Here is a 20038-nt window from a genome sequence, read left to right as displayed (position 1 = left end):
ATCCCTATTTACTGAGATTTACTTTATGTGACCTCATTCTGAGCTCACTCAGGGACTAAACTGTCTGTTTGTAGGATGATTATTTTTTGGAGAGTCACTGGATAAGAAAAATGAAGCCATTTGAGTTGCCAAGAGGCTGAACAAAAGCATAAAGGAAATTCTTAGGAATCAGATGTCTATGAGGTCTTTGAAAACTTCAAACCTATTTCTACAAATTTACTACAAAAACCGTGTACTGGCCAATAAAAGTAGACAGACATTCTGAACAGATACTTCATTTCAGAAGATTGACAGGTGACAAGCATGCATATCTGCAGACAACTCAACATTTTTACCCATTTGGGAAATACCACTGAAATCCATAATGAGACCATGCTTCAAACAACAAACACTGAAGAGGATATGGAGAGCTAAGGGCAGGTTAGCCTGAAGTTACACATAAATTAACCTCAAAACTTAGTAATACCACTCCTGATAAAACTAGAGAAGTGAGACCTACACTTATATAAAGACACATATGTCTCATAATATTCCCAAACTATTAAATTCTGGAAACTACTCAGTTTTTTCAACGGGTGAATGAATAAACAAACTAACACATTCAACTAATGGAAAACTCACCAGCAGTAAGACTGAATTCACTGATACATGCAGAACCATACATGAATCTTAAATGTATCCTGTTCAGTGGATAAATCAATGTCAAAAGGATCCGAGCTGTATGGTTCTATCTATACAGTGTATTGGTAAAGATAAACTACAAGAACAGGAAACGTAGAACAATTGGCAGGGGTTAGACATTAGAGAGTTTGATGACAAAGGACAACATGAGAGAGCTATGGAGGGGTCCAGAACTGTTGTACACTCCAATTTTAGTAGTGGTTACACTATTTAAAGTGGTAGAAGCAGGCAGACTCTGTGGCACACACCTATAATCCAAGCATTCATGAGATGAGGCAAGAAGACTACCAGAGATTTGAGGTCAGTTTCATCTACAAAGTGAATACTAGGCCAGCCATAGCTACACACAAAACACAATCTTGAAAGAAATTCTGTAAGTGTATAATAATGTGTGTGTATGGGTCTATGCATATTGTGATGGTTATTACACAATTACATCAGTATGAAAACAGAAGAGGTAAATTTAAGTCTTTGTTTACATCAAAATGTTTACTTAACAACTCCTTTGAATATCAGCACTGCCTGACTAGGGCAAGCATCCTACGAGTGACTGTCAACTTGAGGTTGGTACGGAGAATGCAAGACTAGAGAATTTAGTTTGGGGGAAAATGACTTCTTGCTGCTCTAAAGAACATAAGAACATTCAGTTCAAGATAAAATATATTTTTTTCTTATTGCTGATTACTTTAGATTGTAAATTGCAAAAATATACATTTTACTCATGAATCTTTCAAAACTATGAACTAAAAATCTTCCTCACCTGTTGCAGGGTATTTGATCATACTGTAATCCCTGAGATTGTGAAAAATCAATTCCAGTTTTGGTGTGACTCAGCCCCAGCACACACCTTTAACCCAAAAGCTTTTTGCCTAAATACTGTAAACAGGTTTAATAAAGTCAAGTTTACTTAATCAAGAGACAGAACAAACAACCAGCTGACAGGAAGTGAATTTAGGATCATTAAGAAAAAATGATGGAGAGTCAGGATAGTGAAGAGGATAAAGACAGATACACAGAGCGAGATAGGAAGAGATGGGATGCCAGTGGAGGTCAGCTTGGTATTTTCTCTGCTTCTCTGAGCTAACAGGCTTTTAACCTAGCATCTAGTTCTAGAGTCTTTATTGGTAAAATCAAACAATTGAGATTTTGTCAAAACAAAACACATTAACCCTATCTTGAAAATAACCACAATTTATAGTGTGGCTTTTACTGCCTAGAACACACAAATATATAACAATTACCATGATTTATAGTGTTTTATTTACTTCCTAGAACAAGTAAATATAAATGTGAAACAAACACACATGATTTATAGTGTGGTATTTACAATCAAGAACATGTAAATATACAAAAGTTACTATGATTTATAGTGTGGCATTTACTGCCTAGAACATGTAAAGATATAAAAATAACCATGATTTACAGTGTGGCATTTACTGCCTAGAACATGTAAAGATATATATAAAAAAGCATGATTTATAGTGTGGCATTTACTGCCTAGAACATGCAAAGATATAAAAATAACCATGATTTACAGTGTGGCATTTACTGCATAGAACATTAAAATATATAAAATAACCATGATGTATAGTGTGTTATTTACTGTCTAGAACATGTAAATCTATACATTTTTTCTGGTGAATATATGAGATTTTTACACTCTGTATGCATTGCTCTTTTATACTCAGTGTCTTCAACAGTTACATATATTCACATATTTTCTGCCGGGGACCAGCCCAGACATAAACTATTTCTCATATCAGAGTGGAGGTGTGGGATAGAAAATACAACTCACACGGCTTTATAGGGAGGAAGTTTCAGAGATCCTTCATGAAATCCTAAATTCACATCCTGAAATTCACCTCCATGTATTATTTAAACCATTTTCATATCAAAATGTAAACTGAGGGTAAAGTTCATTAGCATCCATTTCCTAGGGAGCAGGGAGAATGACTTAGGTCACATCCACACCTATGCCTGCACTGTCACTTAGACTGAAAATCACCTCTTCCCCAGGGGATCTCGTAAATTACAATAGAAGAAACAAAATGACATTAGCATAGCCTGACCACTTACTTAGGATGACGTCAGGTTGTCTCACTCTCAAAAGGCTAGGAGACCACTTTCTGTGTAATAGGTACAAATTGTGCCTTGCCAGGTCACTCAGAATTCTGAATGCCATATAATATAGGAAAATGGGGCCGTATTATCCACCCCCTACAATCCATTCCCTTATATTAATTTTAATAAAACCTGTGCTTCTATAACAGGGCAGATTGTATTCGCCTTAGGTAAAGACTCCTTCATCTACCAATGCTTACCATCAAAAACAAGGATTCTAATTGTGCGAGTTCCCTTCTTAGGCATCTGGGGAGAAGCTTCAAACCCATCTCTGATGCTGACCTCTATGAATAAAAGAGATTAAGGGAGAGAAATACCTTTGGGCTCTGTGTCTCGGAGCCATACTTTCTCGTTAGGAGAGATCATAATGTTTTATGAATAATCATGCTTGCTCCTAAAGGCTATAGTCTCCTATTTAAAGATTGCCTGAGTTGAAAATGTTTCTTCAGCTGGTCTAGAGCACCTCTTGATAATCTTGATAAGATTTTATCAAAATCTAGACTTCTTAACATGCATTAAGTCCAAACATTTACAGGGCATGTCAAAACTTTTCTCAAACAAAAAGCAGTTACAAACATTATCAGATCAATACTATAATTCTAGAATCGGAATTAACAATAAATCCACAATTTAACATATCACACTTTTTTAAATCCATATTAATCAAAAGACAAGGAAAGTTTTTTTCTAAAAGGTGAGAGTCCAATGACATTGCTGCTATCAAATACAAGTTCCAGTCTCTGAGTAGCAGTTAAACCCTCAGGCCAGCCCCCCCTCTTAAGTGAAGAAGGGCTTCAATCATTTCTTATTTTGTGTCTTTCTTTCCATGAGAAGAAAGCTTAGGTCTTAGTTTGCAGGTCCAATATTTAATCAAAATGAGTTCTGTGTCCCAAAGATTAAAACAGTCAAATGTTCAGTCTGCATTTCAGCTCCAAAGTAAACAGGATTCAGACTGTAAGCAAGTTGTAGTCATCGTACAGCAGGACCTCTGTGACTTTGTGTGTCCCAAGTATCTGGAAGCAGTTCAGAATGGCATCCAGCAATGCAGAGTGATGTCATCAGGTCCCGTGAACGGGGCACTCTTCTCTGTGGAGGTGGAGAAGACTGTGGGTTTGTTATCCAACTCCTTTCACTCCGACCCCTCTATGGGGATGTGATCAGCTATGATGTCATCGGACTGCCACTCCTTTCCTGTGTGTGCAGTCATCTCATCCAGCTTTATTTTCTTTCTGTGAAAAAAAGGCACAAACACTTTCTGGACCCAAAATTAATAAAGGACCGGGTCTTTTTATAATTCATTACAAGGGTTTTTTTCACCTTGCCTTAACAAAGGTCACTTTGGTGCCACCATGCCAGAATCTGTTTGCAACGTTTATCCATTTAAGCTGTTTTCAAGGAGTTACAGGCACACTCCACAGTTCCTTTTTATCATTAACCATATATGCAGTTCTTCCATTGGATGAACCATCTGTAAAATTTAGCAGAATATACTTTAAAGAATCTTTAACTATAACATTAGCAAAATATAGTTGTGCAAATAGCAGCAGCAATCAGCGGGGAATAGATTATTAATCTGGCTTCTTAACTGAACAAACACAATTGTCCAAGAATCTTTAAAATTATCGATTAATTTATTTCTTAGTATAAGAAACATTGATCATAGTCAGTACTCTGATAAAACATCCCCTATATTCCACACTGTTCTTTTGTACTGTTCAATCTCCTGCTTTCAATTAAGAGTTTAATATTCTAACTGGCAGAATGGGAAGGTGCAGTCATAAAAAGCAAACCATTTTTTTTCATTAAACTGCTGTAGAAATAAGTTTTGTATTCACTCTACATGCTTCTAAGGCTGAATCAAAATTAATATAATGTACTTGCTGATTATTGTACAGCATATTTGTTAGAGCCCATGTGGCTCCAACACAAATATCTATTTTCCCTAACTGGACTGGTACGGGGGGGCAAGGAATAACCAGACACAGCTTACACCATTATTACGGAAAAGGGCATCTCCGGCTTCTTCCTCCTAAAGATCTCTCCTGAAGATCTCCTCATGTTTATCCTCCAAACATCTTTTATACCAATACATAAACTGGATGGGAAAATACATCATCATTCTGTCATGTAGGCAACCAGGTGAATGGCCTTTTGTCACATGCATATCTACCTGTCTGCTGAGTATGCTAGCTGTCACATTGACTTGAATTAGCATCTCTATAAGGCATCCTCTAAATTACAAAGAAAAGGAGCAGCCAACATCCTGACCTTTGTCAGGCAGAGACAGCCTGTCTCCAGGGTTATGTGATCACTTCGACTCTGCCCAATGACTTCAGAGCTTGGCTGCTACACCATAAAGAAATATGGGCCTACACATACTCTACCTGCTTGAGTACCTGTTTGGCAGCTTCTATAAGCTGTCTATTGGAAATTGGAAGTTTTTAAACTATCCTCCTTATAAGTTGTAAGTCTGCCTAGCTTACAGGGAAATGGAAATACGAAAGCTTTTCAAAAAATGGTGCTGGCATAACTGGGCATCAATGTGTAGAGGAATGAAAGTAGATCCATATTTATCTCTGTGCACAAAACTCAGTTCTAAATGAATTAAAGTCCTCCGCATAAAACCAACCACACTGAACCTCACAGAAAAATAGGTTAGAAGTACACTACAATGCACTGGTGTACCTCAAATACAGTCCCAGTGGCACAGACACTGAAACAATTAATAAATGATATCTCTTAAAACTGAGAAGCTTCTATAAAGCAAAGTATACAGTCAACAAGACAAAACTCAGCTTATAGAATGGGGAAAGATCTTTACTAATCAACTTCAAAACATACAAAGAACTCAAGAAATTGGTCATCAAAAGAACAAATAATCCAACAAAAGTGCAGGGTACAGACCTGAACTCAAGAAATTGGTCATCAAAAGAACAAATAATCCAACAAAAGTACAGGGTACAGACCTAAACTGAAACCTCTCAGCAGATGAATCTAAAATGACCAAAAGACATTTAAAAGATGCTCAACATCCTTAGCCATTAAAGAATGCTAATCAAACAACTTATACCTAAAAGAATGACCAAGATTTAAAACACTGATACTAACTTGTAACATGAAGAGGTCGGGCCTGCTTGTTTGTGTTTTCTGTCTCGCCAGCCCCACGAGCTGTTTAGTCTCAGAGGAAATCACACAAAGATCTCTATAAGTTATAATGCTGATTGGCCCGTTAGGTCAGGCTTCTTACTGGCTAATTCTCACATCTTGATTAACCCATTATTCTGATCTATTTTAGCCATGTGGCTCAGTACCTTTCTCAGTGGGGCAGCTTACATCCTGCTGCTTCGGTGGTCTGGGCAGGAGTGGGAGGAATCAGCTTCCTCCTCCCTAGCATTCGCCTGCTCTCCTTGCATCATTTCCACTTCCTGTCTAGTTTTCCCGCCTACACCTCCTGCCTGGCCAATCAGCGTTTATTTAAAACATGATTGATAGAATACACACAATTCTCCCCACACCACTTCCCTCTCTTTTTTAAAAAAAAAACAAAAACAAAGGAAAATATCCATAGTCCATTTTTGGGGAATGTGAGTGTAGTATTCCAGGCTACTTCCAGCTGGTTGGGGGCGCTGATAATCTTATGGGGACCTAAAGAAAAATTTAGAGTTATGATCAAGTCCTGACTGAAGTATCCTGTGAGTCTTGATCATCTCAGGCAGCAGTCTTAAACCTGTTCTGGATAAAGAACTCAGACATCTGGGCCATCTGTTCCTGTCGGAGATTTTTCAGGTGGCCTCCCTTGATCAAAGATGATTTTTCTTAACTCTGAATAAATCCAGAGCCTCTCATTTTCTGTGGAAACAAAAGCAAAATCTCTTCTCCAAAGTAACATACCTTTTGACTTCAATTTTGAAGCCAAGGCATTTTCAAAATAACTATCTTGGGTTAATTCTGCAGCATTTATAAACAAAAGTCCTTTAGCAGTTGTTGCTCCTTTCTCAGCATTCAAACAATTCAAAGAGAGCATAATAGCATACAGTATCAAGATTCTCTGTGTATTTTCCATCTTTACGTGGCTTTATTTTAACCTCTATTTCTTTTATTTTTACTTTTAACTTTTGACTTTTTGAGACAGATTCTCTGTATATCTTTGTCCTGGAACTCCCTCTGTAGATCAGGCTATCTTTGAACTCCGAGAGATCCGTCTGTCTCTGCCTCCCCAGTGCTGGGATTAAAGGTGTCTGCCATCACACCTTGAATTTACAGAGGTCTGTCTGCCTCTGCCTCCCAAGCCTTGGGATTAAAGATGTGTATCACCATATCCAATACTCTCTTTCTTTCTTTCTTTCTTTTAAGGACTTTAAATCATTTAGAAGTTTTTTTTTTAATTTCTCTTTACTGTATCTCTCTCTCTCTCTCTTTCTGACCATGTGGGTCTTTAATTTGCTAAGGAGTATGGAGAAAACAACAGTCAAAAGCTCCTAAGGCATTTCAAGGTCCTTGCCAAGAAGCAAGCTGCAACATTGTTTCCATAGTCCAGACTGCCTGTTGGGCGCCATATGTAGTGAGGGGCTGCAGGGCAGGCCTGCTTTTCATCCTGCCCAGCTCCCGCACGGCTAGCTTAGTCCCAGAAATAACAACACACAAATTGTATTCATTTAAGCACTGCCTGGCCCATTATCTCTAGAGAGTTAGTTACTGACTAACTCTCATATCTTGATATTAACCCATTTCTAATAATCTGTAGCACCACTAGGTGGTGGCTTACCGGAAAAGATTCAGCATGTCTGACCTGGTGGCTGGCTCCATGGTGTCTGCCTCATTGCCCTCTTTCCAGCATTCTGTTCTGTTTACTCCGCCTACCTAATTTTCTGTCCTATCAGAGGGCCAAGGCAGTCTCTTTATTGACCAATGAAAATAACACAATAGACAGATAACCCTCCTCCATCACTAACTTATGCTAAAGAGAATGTGGGGTAAAGAAAAAACTCCTGTACTGCTGGTAGGGAATGCAAATTGGCACATCCACTTTAGATTCTAGTATAGCAATTTCTCAGAACATTAGGCAATAAACTACCTTAAGACTCAGGAGTACCACTTTTGGGCCTATACACAAAGATGCTTGACGTTACCATAAGAACATGTGCTCAACTATGTTCATAGAATTATTTTGTCATAGCCAGAACCTGAAAATAACCTAAATTCACCTCTTCTACACAGATGATAAATGAGTTGATCTAGAAATCAGAGAAATATGACCCTTTACTACAAATACCATAAAATATCTTGGAGTAACTCTAACTAAACAAGTGAAAAAAACCTGTATGACAGGAACTTTAAATCTTTGAAAAAAGAAAGTTAAGACATCAGAAAATGGAAAGACTTCCCATGCTTTTTGGATGGTAGAACCAACATAGCAATAAATGGCAATCTTATCAAAAGCAGTCTACAGATTCAACGCAAACGCCAATTAAAATTATAGCAGAATTCTTCACAGACCTCAAAAGAACAGTCCTCAACTTCATAAGGAAAACAAAACCTCAGGATAGCCTAAACAACCCTGTGCCCAGAGTGCTGAGTGTGGGAGGTAACATTAGCTCTCTGAACTTGGTCACCTGCTGGCCTCTCTGGCTCCACCACACAGGCAGGTTAGAGTCAGCTCCCTACTGCATGTGGGTCAAACCCCGCTAGCTACAGCGCATGTGCATGGACAATCTCAGTGGTAACCTAGGTCATTTGTGGGCCAAATGCCATATTCCCTTCATTCTTCCTACCCATTCAGCAGCAATAAAAGCTGCATCTTTGTGATCAGAATGCCTACAGACTCTAAATATCTCTGCCTTTGTTTCTGCTCCACTTTAACTTCCTTTAGCTGCCAATATACATAACTGACTACTGTCTACTTGTCAAATATACATACCTTATTGTTTATGTTTTTTTATTTCTGATTTACTCTCCCACTTACATGCTTTTTTAAATTCTACCCGTTATTTCTGAGTACTCATTCCTTACCTTTCCATCTGTGGTGCAATTTTCTCATGGGTTCCTCACATTCTCCTTCATATTTCTGATCATTCTTCCATGTGCTTGGAGCCTCACATTGCAGGGTAACAATATGTCAGGGACCAGCCCAGACATAAACTATTTCTCATACCAGAGTGGAGGTGTGAGAATGAAAACACAACTCACACAACTATATTGGGAGGGAGTTTCAGATATCCTTCATGAAATCCAAAATTCACATCCTGAAATTTATCCACTGAAATAACCTGAAATAAAAGTTTATTATTCAAATAGCTTTTATAGCAAAATGTACACTGAGGGAGAAGTTCATTAGCATTCTGGTAGCATTCTAGGTAGCAGGGAGAATGACTTAGGTCACATCCACATCTATGCCTGTTCTGTCACATAGGCTGAAAAAACACGCTTGAGAGCTCCTAAATTACAATAGAAGGAGCAGAACAACATATTAGCATATCCTGACTACCTGCTTTGGATAGCATCCGGTTGTATTACTATCAAAAGGCTAAGTGATCACCTCTGTGTGGCAGGTGCAAATTGTGCCTTGCCACATTGCTCAGAATTCTGATTGCCATACAACGTAGGAATATGGGCTTGCATAATCCAGCCCCTACAGTATTTCATTCATAAATGTCACCTGGTTCAACAACACCTTCTGTCGTAAAAGAGGCCTTGGTGGGAGATGGAGGAGAGGCTTCATGGTGTTTGTGATTTATATTTTAAAGGTAGATTGAATGCGACTCTCTTGTTGTGACAGCATTTATGTGACATCTCATCACTTTTTCTGTTATCTGAGGTAGGATTTTACTCTCTGTTTGTCTCAAATTTATAATCATTCTGCCTCAACTTTAGAATTTCTGGGTTTAGAAGCATGTACCACAATACCCAATAAAATGTGTTTCTCAAAGTGGATTGTCAGATCTATATAATTTGCATTTATAATGGACATGTAATTTGAGTTTATATAGCTACTACTAGGTTGCCCTCTCTAGAAGCAACTACAGAGCTTAAATGAGACCTAACGTATCTTCCAGTTTCCTCTCTCTCAAAACCTTGTATTTGTGCCTTTCATAGTGTCATGCTGATATAGAGTTGAAATCTGCAGGGACTAAGTTCTGAATAAGACACTGTGATGAAAGTGGCACATGCATCCTCCTTTAAACATTATCTCCAGTTCCAAACAATTTCCCTATCTTGGCAACTGGTTTGACAACTCCTTCAGTCCTAAAAGTGAACCTGATGGAAGAGACAAGGTAGAACTTAGAAACCTCACAGTAGATTTTTTAAAAATCTGTTTATCAGGATACATCCTTTTTCTCTTTTTCCTTCTGCCTGAGAGTTCCTATTTTAATTTTCATAAAATCACTCGAACTTATGCTTTTGTTATTTCTCAGGCAAGAGAGACTATGTCATTCTACATTCTTAATGTTTATCAAATCACTGGGGCCGGGGAATGATATGGATGCAGGCTGAGTGATGCAAGCTCCCTGTCCATGCTGAGTCACAGGAACACCAAGTGATGACCTGGTACAAAATCAACATCAGGTACCACTTCGTTAGTGGGACTAGACACAATAGGCCTTGGCCAGTTCTGCAGAGTAGTAGCAAAGTCTATTCTACCTATGTGAGGACTTGATGTAGGTAGGGTCCCTGTCATATACTAGAAGCTTTGAGATTTTCAGAAACTGACTAACCACTTTTCATTTTAATTTTCTTCTCTTTGCAAGAAAGCAGAGCTATATGGTAGCCTCCCATACATGGCCAAAGAGGTTTTGTGGTCCAGCTGTTGTGAGGCTGGGAGAAATGAGATGAGATGAGATGAGATGAAGAGAAGCAGAGGAAGAACTGTGGGATGATAGGTGTGCAGTGCTGACCACAAGGCCCTCCCTTGTCACTCATGAGTAGGCCAGGGAGGCCAGAGTGTCTCACTTTTCCTGTGTGGAGCCAGAGGCCTGCAATATTCAGACCCCAGTGTTCAGATACTCCTTAAGGTTTGTCCCCCTTGAGATGCTCCAGATCCTTTCCACCAACACTACATCCCACCAGAAAGTGCCAGCCTCCAAATAGAGTGACACAAAGCACATCCAATATAAATAACATGTGGTTTAAGTCCACATTAGAGGTACTCTGGCCCAATGAGAAATTAGGGTGGGAGTGTTCCACCCCTGCCCCTGACAACATGTACGTTCGGTCTGGAACACTGAGCATGTGCACACTAGAGACTGTTAAAAGAGCTGCTGAGGAGCTGCTGAGGCAGTGGAAGAAGAGGTCTGTGAAATTCAGCATGGTGAGAGCAGCCCCCAGGCCATGGAGACCTGACTCAGGGCCTCTGACAAGTGGGTCTCACAGCTGGTAGACCCATCATCGCCTCAGAGTCTGGTGACTTCTCACAGCCCATGTTCTCATGAGGGTGAGAATCTGTGAATATTCAGAGGTGACTGGATGCAATGACTGCCTTGAGTCCCAGCCCTGCAGAGACTGACAGAACAGATGCAAGTATTTGAGGCCAGCCCCATCTAGGGCTCCAGTCTCAAAAGAATAGAGCAAAACAGTGGCAGATGAGTTTTGGAGAGAGCTTTGGTTTTGTTTTTGTCAATGCACTTGACCAAGAGAACAAGCAATGGTGTTGGTTCCAGCAGTTTCTACAAGATACCAAGATTTCTAGCCTACTGCTCAGCATAGGAAAGTGAAAGTTACTGAGCCCATTGTCATTTTAAGAATCTCTCATAGCACATGCTGCTCTATAACAGAAGTTACCCTTGAACACCTGGTAGGCCTCTTCCTTGCAAGGATGACAAGCATTTGCCACCAGCTCCATCCAGATTCCCAAAGAATCTTTATGTGGTTTGTGGTACTGATGTTCCTCATGTAATGTGGTTTATAAATGGGATCCTTTGCTCACATTAGGAAGTAAATTTATTCTAATGCAAGTGGTTGCCATGCTTTCGTCTGAGTGCTTAGAGCTTTACCACCTATTACAGTTGATAACCAGAATACTCTCCTGAGTATCTAGTGCAATGTTGTTTATGTATTTGTGTTTCATTATATATATGTTTGCATTTGAAGATACTGTCTCAGATATGATTGTGAAAACCTCTTTTTAGTATACAGAAAATGAAACTCTGTCCCTTATCTTCTACCACACAGACTTTGCATCAAATGGGTCATGGATGTCAGAATGAGACCTGATACCCTGAAAATGTCAAAGGACATGGTAGAGAAAATATTCCCACTTCTAAGCAAAGGTAAGGGTTTTTTGAATAGGACCCTCATCTGATAGGAAATGAGACAAAAAATTAACAAATAAGATTTCATGAAATTAAAACTTTTCATTAAAAGACAAGAAAATATGAAAGAAATCACTGGTGCAACAGTGACATGAGAGTTACCATGTAATTAGTTTCCTTCTGATCTGCACAACAAAAAGAAATTAGTACCGTATACAGTACCTGATCAGAAGACCATGGCTGGAAGGGTCATAGCCCTTTAAGATTATGCTACTAGTAACTGCTTTGTAGATATTTCTATTTCTACAAATAGATCTCTTCGGCTCTCAATCTTGGTCAGAGGTTCTTCTTTATGTAGTAGGCAGCCATAAATGCACAGCCTCGAAACCTCAAAATGCTGAAGTGACCATGAACACTAAGATCTCTATGGGGCATGAAGAAAAGCCACTCACCATAGACTTAGAGAGTATTATAGAAATATGTCCTGAATATTGTGACTGAGGATGAGGAGATGTGCTGTGAAATGTTGTCTTTTCGACATGACATAGCCATAGTTAACTCACAAGAGTTATGACCACCTGCAGCTTCAGGTGAACATCTTCAGAACTAACCTTGAACATATCTATCTGGACTGAACCAAAGAGCTAGGAGAGGGAGTCTGCTGATAGAAGAAAAAGCCCACTATGCTTTTGTATCTGTGTTGATGGTAACACGACCCTCCTGCAATGTATCTGGATAGAAAATCAAAAGGAATCTAGAAATTGACCATTGGTATTATTTACCAGTTCCCCCTTTCATTACCTGACTGCCTCCCAGGGAAGACAGTGCAATTCCTAGTCCCTCGAATTAATGAGTTTATTGAAGTTAATTAACAGGAGTACAGGTAAGGGATTTCTTACTGAACGACTCAAATGCAACAACACCACCAAGGCTCATATTAAAATGGGTGATTCATGAAAACCAGAAGCCTGAATATCTCTGCATGACTCACCATTTCAGCTGTCCTGCTCAGCACCTATATAATCTTGGGAGGGAAAGGGCCTTATTAATCTTGTCAGTTTCAGTTTTCCCAGCCATGGTTTAATGCCTAAGTCTTAGGAACCTCCTTCATCTTTTTATAGAACTTTCTGAGCCCAAGGAAGAGCACACAAGTTGGATATCCATTATCAAATAGCCAGTCCTGAAAACAAACTTGCTAGCTATACAGAATGACTGGTTTACAGTTAGCAATATATAATTGTGTGCATATACACATGCATGTAACAACAATTAATAAAAAGAGATGTCATAAATTATACCTGTGACCCGGACAGTAGATGCACATGGATGTATGCATAGTCCTTCCCCCATTATGAACCCCCAACTCCACACACCAGTCTGACAATACCTTACCCCAATGTGCTCTTTCCCCAGGCTAAGAGCAAGGTTTGGGTCACAGTGGTGATAGATCAAATGCTCAGAACCCCAGTCACTGGGGACAGCTGGACAAAGTTATATGTGGAAGTCAATCAAGGCGGGCTGTCCTAGGTATCAGAAAAATGCCACATTCCCACAGAACATAGATTGCCTTTTTGGCAAATTGCTGCAGTAGGTACTTTAATCACTGAGGGTAAGACAGATGCAACTGCATGAGCCTCCATAGCCAACCCAGAATGATGGCCAGCCACAGGCCAATGTTAGTAAGCAGGAGTGTCAGACTGGGAACCAGCCTATTCCCAGTACTACCCAGAGCAAACAAGAAAATCAACTGTCATTATCATAACCCATGTCCAAAAGGCAAGGCATCTGGGTAGAGAAACTCCTCTTGATCAGAGGAAACCAGACACAACAGAAGGAACCTAACTTCAATAGGACTTGGGAGATTTGAGTAGGAGGCTCAGGCTGTTTAACTACTTCCTTCTGCCTGTTCACTGTCACCAGGTATCTTCATGGCTCTGAGTCCTCGGTATGAAGCTGTCTGGTGCCCCTTGTTTGGTTGCTGTGGGGGAACCAACCAACATCCAGACCTACAGCTTCTTCTCTACATAGATCTGGCTGTCCTAGAACTTGTCCTGTAGAACAAACTGGTCTCATAGACCAAGTGTTGGGATTAAAGGCATTCCCTATCAGTGTATACTGTTTAAACCAGGGATTTTGCCTATCTTCCTTCCCACAGAAGTTACTACATATATCTGAGCATCCTGTGTCCTCATAGGATCCTTCCTCTGGCAAGGCAGTCAGGGAGCTGGGCAGTCCGAGTACATCCTTCACACCCTAAGGTGCCCTCCTATGGACACTAACTCTCTTGAATCCTTTTTGGAACCTCTAACCTGGTAACCCTGAGGCTCTGCCAGGTAGTTTGGGTCACAGACAAGCATGTCCAAGCCTAGCTGCCCACACACTGGGAAGGAAAAGGTAAGACAATTAGTCCTTTGTGGCCTGAGTCCAGCACTTTGCACTAGGGACCAGTCAATGGCTCAGATTCCTCACCAGTTATTATCCCCTACCCCACACAGAGACAAATCTCACAACCAGTCCCCACAGAGAGTGAGGATAGAATTGTGCAGATGCCAGAATGGAAGGTAGGTTGTACTCTGTAGAAATAAGGAATGGTGGGCTGTGTTCCCGCCCAGATCCCGGCTAGCTTACCCCTGAAATAATTATACAGAAATTATATTCTTTTAAATACTGCCTGGCCCATTAGTTATAACCTCTTATTGGCTAGCTCTTACATATTGATTCAACCCATTTCTATTAATGTGTATTGCCACTTGACTGTGGCTTACCAGGACGATTCTAACTGGTGTCCATCTCAGAGAGGAGAGCTATGGCATCTGCCTGCCTCTGCTTTCTTTCTCCCACAATTCTGTTCTGTCTACTTCACCCACCTAAGGGCTGGCCTATCAAAAAGGCCAAGGCAGTTTCTTTATTGACCAATGAAAGTAACACATAGACAGTTAACAGTCCTCCATCAATAAGTGGAACAGTTGGGAATCAGGACTGGTTATCTCTTTATTTTTTTGGAAAGTAAGTTGTTTGCATTAACAAAACTATATCTGCCAATGTGGGCTGACAAACCACATGCTGGGCTCTAAGAAAAGTTACCCTGAGATATTGTCCTAGCACTGCTAGCTTATAGGCAAGAGACAGCCACCAAATCAAGGGCTCAGTAACAGTACAAAAAATATCAAGAGTAAGTTCACTGTTTTTTCTTACTAGGTTTGAAACATAATAGTCAATACTATAAAATGAGGAAGTGTCACATAAGAAGTGTTAACCCTACAACAAATACAACTTGTAAAGACTCAATAAATTTTATATACGTAAACATTAACTGGGGCTTGGTCTATGGGATTCTTGATCCCTCACATCTGAGGCCTTCAATTCTTGGGTTGCGTTGGGGGCAGCAGGTCGTGGGTGAACAGTTATCTCTAAGAAACTGGGGTTCCTGGTATCCTCATCACCTGGCAAGCTCTGCTCAAAAGGCATTGATAGGTCCAGGTATATCTGTTGGTAGAAAAGGTCATAGGACTGTGTTAGTATGCATCTTCTTGATCCCATGGCCATCTATGTTCAGGCTGGCCCTTGAAGGCCCACCTCATCACTGGAACTTGGAGGAGCAGCCCACACAGGAATCAGAGAAGGCAGAGAGGGCAGGATTGAGTCGTACTTACATCGGTTGATGTCAGTGTGAGGATGCCATCTAAACCCTCTACCAGAAGCTTGAAGGTGGACCTCTGTGAAGGCACTGCATGCCAACGTTCCCACATGATCACATACCTGTGACAAATATGGCTGCGGTTTCTTGACTTGTTGTCCATCCCCACCTCACCCTAGGCTACCAGCCTCCTACCAGGGGCTCTGGTAGGAAACCAGCCACTTCCAGGGACTAGTTAGAGGAGTGAGTAAGGAATGCTTTGCTCACAGGTCATGTGTGCAGTTGGCAGGCTTGTCCATGCAGTATCCCTCTTTCAATAGCTTTAAAAGCTCTTCCTCTGGAATGCCAGGATATGATGAACTCCCCAGTGTAAAGATCTCCCAGAGCAGGACTCCAAAGTGTCACCTGTATGAGAGTGAGGGCAGTGGCCTGTTACTCCTGGTCAATTACTGTAATGGTTCTACAACAGGACAGATTACCAATGGGCAAGGAGGGATGTGTGGATGAGAGGGACAGCAGGGCTATGCTGTTGGCCCAAATGAGCCTGAGAGGGCCAGGAACCTAAAGGCTGTTATAGGTGTGACTTGGGTCTTACCATCCCCATCCTATATTAGGACACATACACATCACTTTGGTGGGTGTAGACTCGGTCAAACAGGAACTCTGGTGCCATCCACTTCACAGGTAGCCAGCCCTAAGCAGAGGGAGAGTTTTTGCCTGTCAGGTGTCCCCTGGTGGAGCACTGCATACCAACCACCCTGGAATGGGGCTCACATTTGCAGTCTTTTTGTAGTATTCCAGATTGTACATATCATGGGCCAGGCCAAAATCTGCAATCTTCATCACATTGTCCTCAGTCACCAACATGTTTCTGGCAGCCAAGTCTCTATGAATACACTGAGGAGGCATGAAAGGAACCTGTGCTAAATTGACATCTCCCTAGCCTAAGCAAGCTTGACATCCACTCTTCCACTCAGAAAGACCCTACCTGGCCTGTGCCCCAGCTCTGCTCACCTTCTGAGAAGCCAGGTACTCCATACCTTGGGCCACCTGATAGGCACAGGACACTAGGTCTTTCCAAGTAGGCTGTTTTTCTGGCAGCCTGGAGGCATCACAGTATTCCATGCTTAGGGGCCTTTGTGCCCACAGGAACTCCCGGAGGTTGCCCTTGGCTGAATACTGCGTCAGCACAAACAATGGTCCTGGAAGAACAGGCACCTCAAAGATGTTGTGTGACTCAGGGGTCCCGATCTAACTATCCACCCACCTGCTGTACTTACCACCCTGTGTGCAGGCCCCTAGCCGGTTGATAATATTCTTGTGCTTGCCAATAACTTTCATCATCTCCATCTCAGACACCAGGTCCAACAAGTCCTGATCATTGGCATCATCTGTGTTGAAAGTGGGAAAGTCAGGTGGTAGCCCTACAGCCCCATAGGCCCTGTGTTACTTCTCTCCCTCCTCACCTTTCAGCATTTTCACAGCCATAGGGACAGGTTTGACAGTGTTGTTCATGTTAAAGCCAATAGCCTCTGCCAAAAAGACCTGGCCAAAGCAGCCTTCTCCTAGAGAATTTCCAAGTGTCAGCCTGTCCAAAGAAGCAGAGGCAGTGAGTATGTGACCAGGACCCTCAGCCCTCATGGCTCTTTGCCTCTGTATCCATAGCTGGCAATGGGCTTTTGCTTATGAAGACAGAGTAACCCGAGTCTCACCCTGGACCCCACCTCAGGAGTATTTCATCCCACTTCCAACAGGCTTCTCCCTGGTAGCCATTTAGCCCCCAGCCACAGAATTTCCTCCAAGTATACATAAGACCTCACCAGCACTGACCAAGTTCTAGATATTTCCCACTTTGGATCGGCTAGCAGCTCAAGCTCAGAAATATTGGTCATTACAGTACATTCTCTTGAAAATGGGTGGATGATGCGGACCAAGGGTATATCAGAGTTCATGGAGGTCACCTGCTTGGATTATTGGGGATAGGTTGGTGCCAGACAATGAATGCTGGACATTGGGAAAGGGTTGAGGTGGTATAACTCCCAGGAGTGGCAAGGTGAAGTCCATGTGAGGCAGTATGTAGGGCCAAGAAGAGGGAAGCTCAAACAGTGGTTACTGAAGACTCAAAGCTGTTTTGAGTAATGTGGGATCCATATGGAGGATAGGAACAGGGAAGGGTCAGTTAATTTGACTGCAGAGAAATGAGTACTAACAGGCCTCAGGTACTGCTGAGTCTTTAGGAGGTTCAAAGCACATCAGAGAGATCAAAACTTGGTATATACTTTCAGTCACCTGTTGCTCAGGTGTGAAGCGAAAGTTATTGTCAACATTGGGAGACCCCAGACCTCCAAGTCTCTCAAAGTATATTTTTCTTTCCTGTGTTGCAAAGTCCAAACTCGCTCTTAAGTGGCCCCCACCTGAGGTTATGAAGCAAAGCTACAGGCAGAGGGAGGCAGGAAGTATCCGTCAAGGCAGGGTGGAGCTAGTGCTACAGTGCAGGCAGCTGGAGAGTGAACAGTCAGTACTCTGATGTCAGAGGGTACTAGTTCAGCAGACATCCTCCTGCCCTGAGCCACCACAACTATCACCCAAGAGAATCCTTCTGTAGGCTCAAGCCTCAGAGCAAACAAGGAAACAAGTCCGGGGGGGGGGGGCACAAGTAACACAGAGCGTGCCTGGAGCTCAGAACAGGTGATAAGTTCTGAGACTCAGGTGCCCCCTTCCAGAAACTCCAACACCTGGGTCTCATTCCCAAGGTATTCCTCAGCCAAAGAGGGAATTAAGGAACAGGACCAAGGCACTTCTAGCTAACCCATCCACCCAACCAGCAGCCAACAACAGAGCCCACCTTGAATATGGTGACATAGGGCTTGACATCCAGGCCTATCTTGCTGCCATTCACCTCAACAAGCTTCAGCCACTGGATGTGTGGCTGAGCATCACTGTACACCTTGCAGTGGAACTCTACATCACTTCCTAGAGTGGCTGTCTGGTTTTCTGGCAGCCCAGCATGCAAAATGGGCCGATGTGGGAAGCGCTCTGTAAGACACAGACAAGTCAGGTGCAGTGGGTCCAATGGCCCGAGGCTGACCTGCTTTAGTCACCTAGCCTGGCTCTTACCCAGTACATCCAGTGTGTAAGTCTGCTGGATGCTACCAAACTTGTTCTGAACCACACAGGTATAGGAGCCACTATCAGAAAGCACCAAACTCTCCATGACCAGGCTCCAATGCCGGTGCCTAAGCTGCAGGAAAAGTTAGTAGGTGGGTGACTATGGATGCCCAAAACTGTGAGCCTATTTTCAGTCTGACAGATAGTTAGGATATGCAAACATACTTCTGCTCTTTCTTATGTAATATAAGGTTACCTAGGAAGTGACTGCTTTCAGGATACTTGGTCTAGAGTTGCTGCGCTATTTAAACAACAAAATGCTAATGACTTGACACCTCAAAATGTTAAATTAATTAACTGTTTTACCTGTACTTTATATCAAGTTAAAGAAGTCTTTCGTTGCCTTCTTCTCCTTTTGTATTTGGATATAAACGTATAAGGAAAACTAAACAGGGAAAATTTCAATATTCACTGGAATGCCCTCCTGGTACTTTTCTATAGTTTCAGTTTTATTACTTTTCATTTTACTTCTATTTCTAAAATTTCATGCTCCTACCCTGGCAAGAGGCAATTTTGTCGAGGATGGTCTACGACAAATGATATGGGTTATACCCTCTGTATCCAGTGCCCCTTTCCCAGACTTACCTTGATGTCCCCCATGCGATGCTCCCCTCGGAATTCCTAGCCATTCTTCAGCCAGGAGATGGGGGGGTGGGGTTGCCAGCAGCTGCACAGTGGAAGCGTACAGTGCTGGTGGCTGGCACAGCCAGCAGTTTCATATCCATACGGTCTGGCCGAGTACAGTAAGGGGCCCCTGATGGCAGAAGTACTCATGACAGCATAATCAGTACACCCTTGCAAAGCTCGCCTACCAACACACCCTCAAGCCTCATCCCTCATCTGTACTGAGACTCCCTTGCTTTGTCTGATCACTGCATCCACAGTTGTCCTACTTTCAGTCTTGGGCTATTCTCTCCATTTGAGGCAGGCTCACACGTGTAGGTATCCAGGAAGTAGAACCCAATAGGATGTAGATCCCAGGAGGCAACTAAGCCAGGTCATTCCACCAGTACGCCAAACCTGAGTTAGCCTATATAGTGCCCAGTGAAGGCAGGTACCCTGTAGGTAATGCTTTCCCTCCACTGAGTTCCCTCCTTTCTCTTGGCTGGGTGGAGGATGCTGTTGTGGAATATCAATTGAAGATATGTTACATTTTTGTATGTTGTGGAACAGTTGTTTCATGATG

At 41.9% G+C, this 20038-nt stretch overlaps 1 pseudogene; it reads right to left on the bottom strand.

Moving 5' to 3' along the window:
* Positions 1–15406: 15406 nt before the first annotated feature.
* On the bottom strand, positions 15407–19592 carry LOC148121580 (fibroblast growth factor receptor 3-like; annotated as a pseudogene).
* Positions 19593–20038: the final 446 nt, after the last annotated feature.

This window comes from Myodes glareolus, chromosome 7 (assembly GCF_982192425.1).
Source record: "Myodes glareolus chromosome 7, mMyoGla1.1, whole genome shotgun sequence".
Classification (NCBI taxonomy): Eukaryota; Metazoa; Chordata; class Mammalia; order Rodentia; family Cricetidae; genus Myodes; species Myodes glareolus.
The sequence above is the reverse complement of the archived record's forward strand: the minus strand, read 5'-3'. Positions and strand labels throughout refer to the sequence as shown.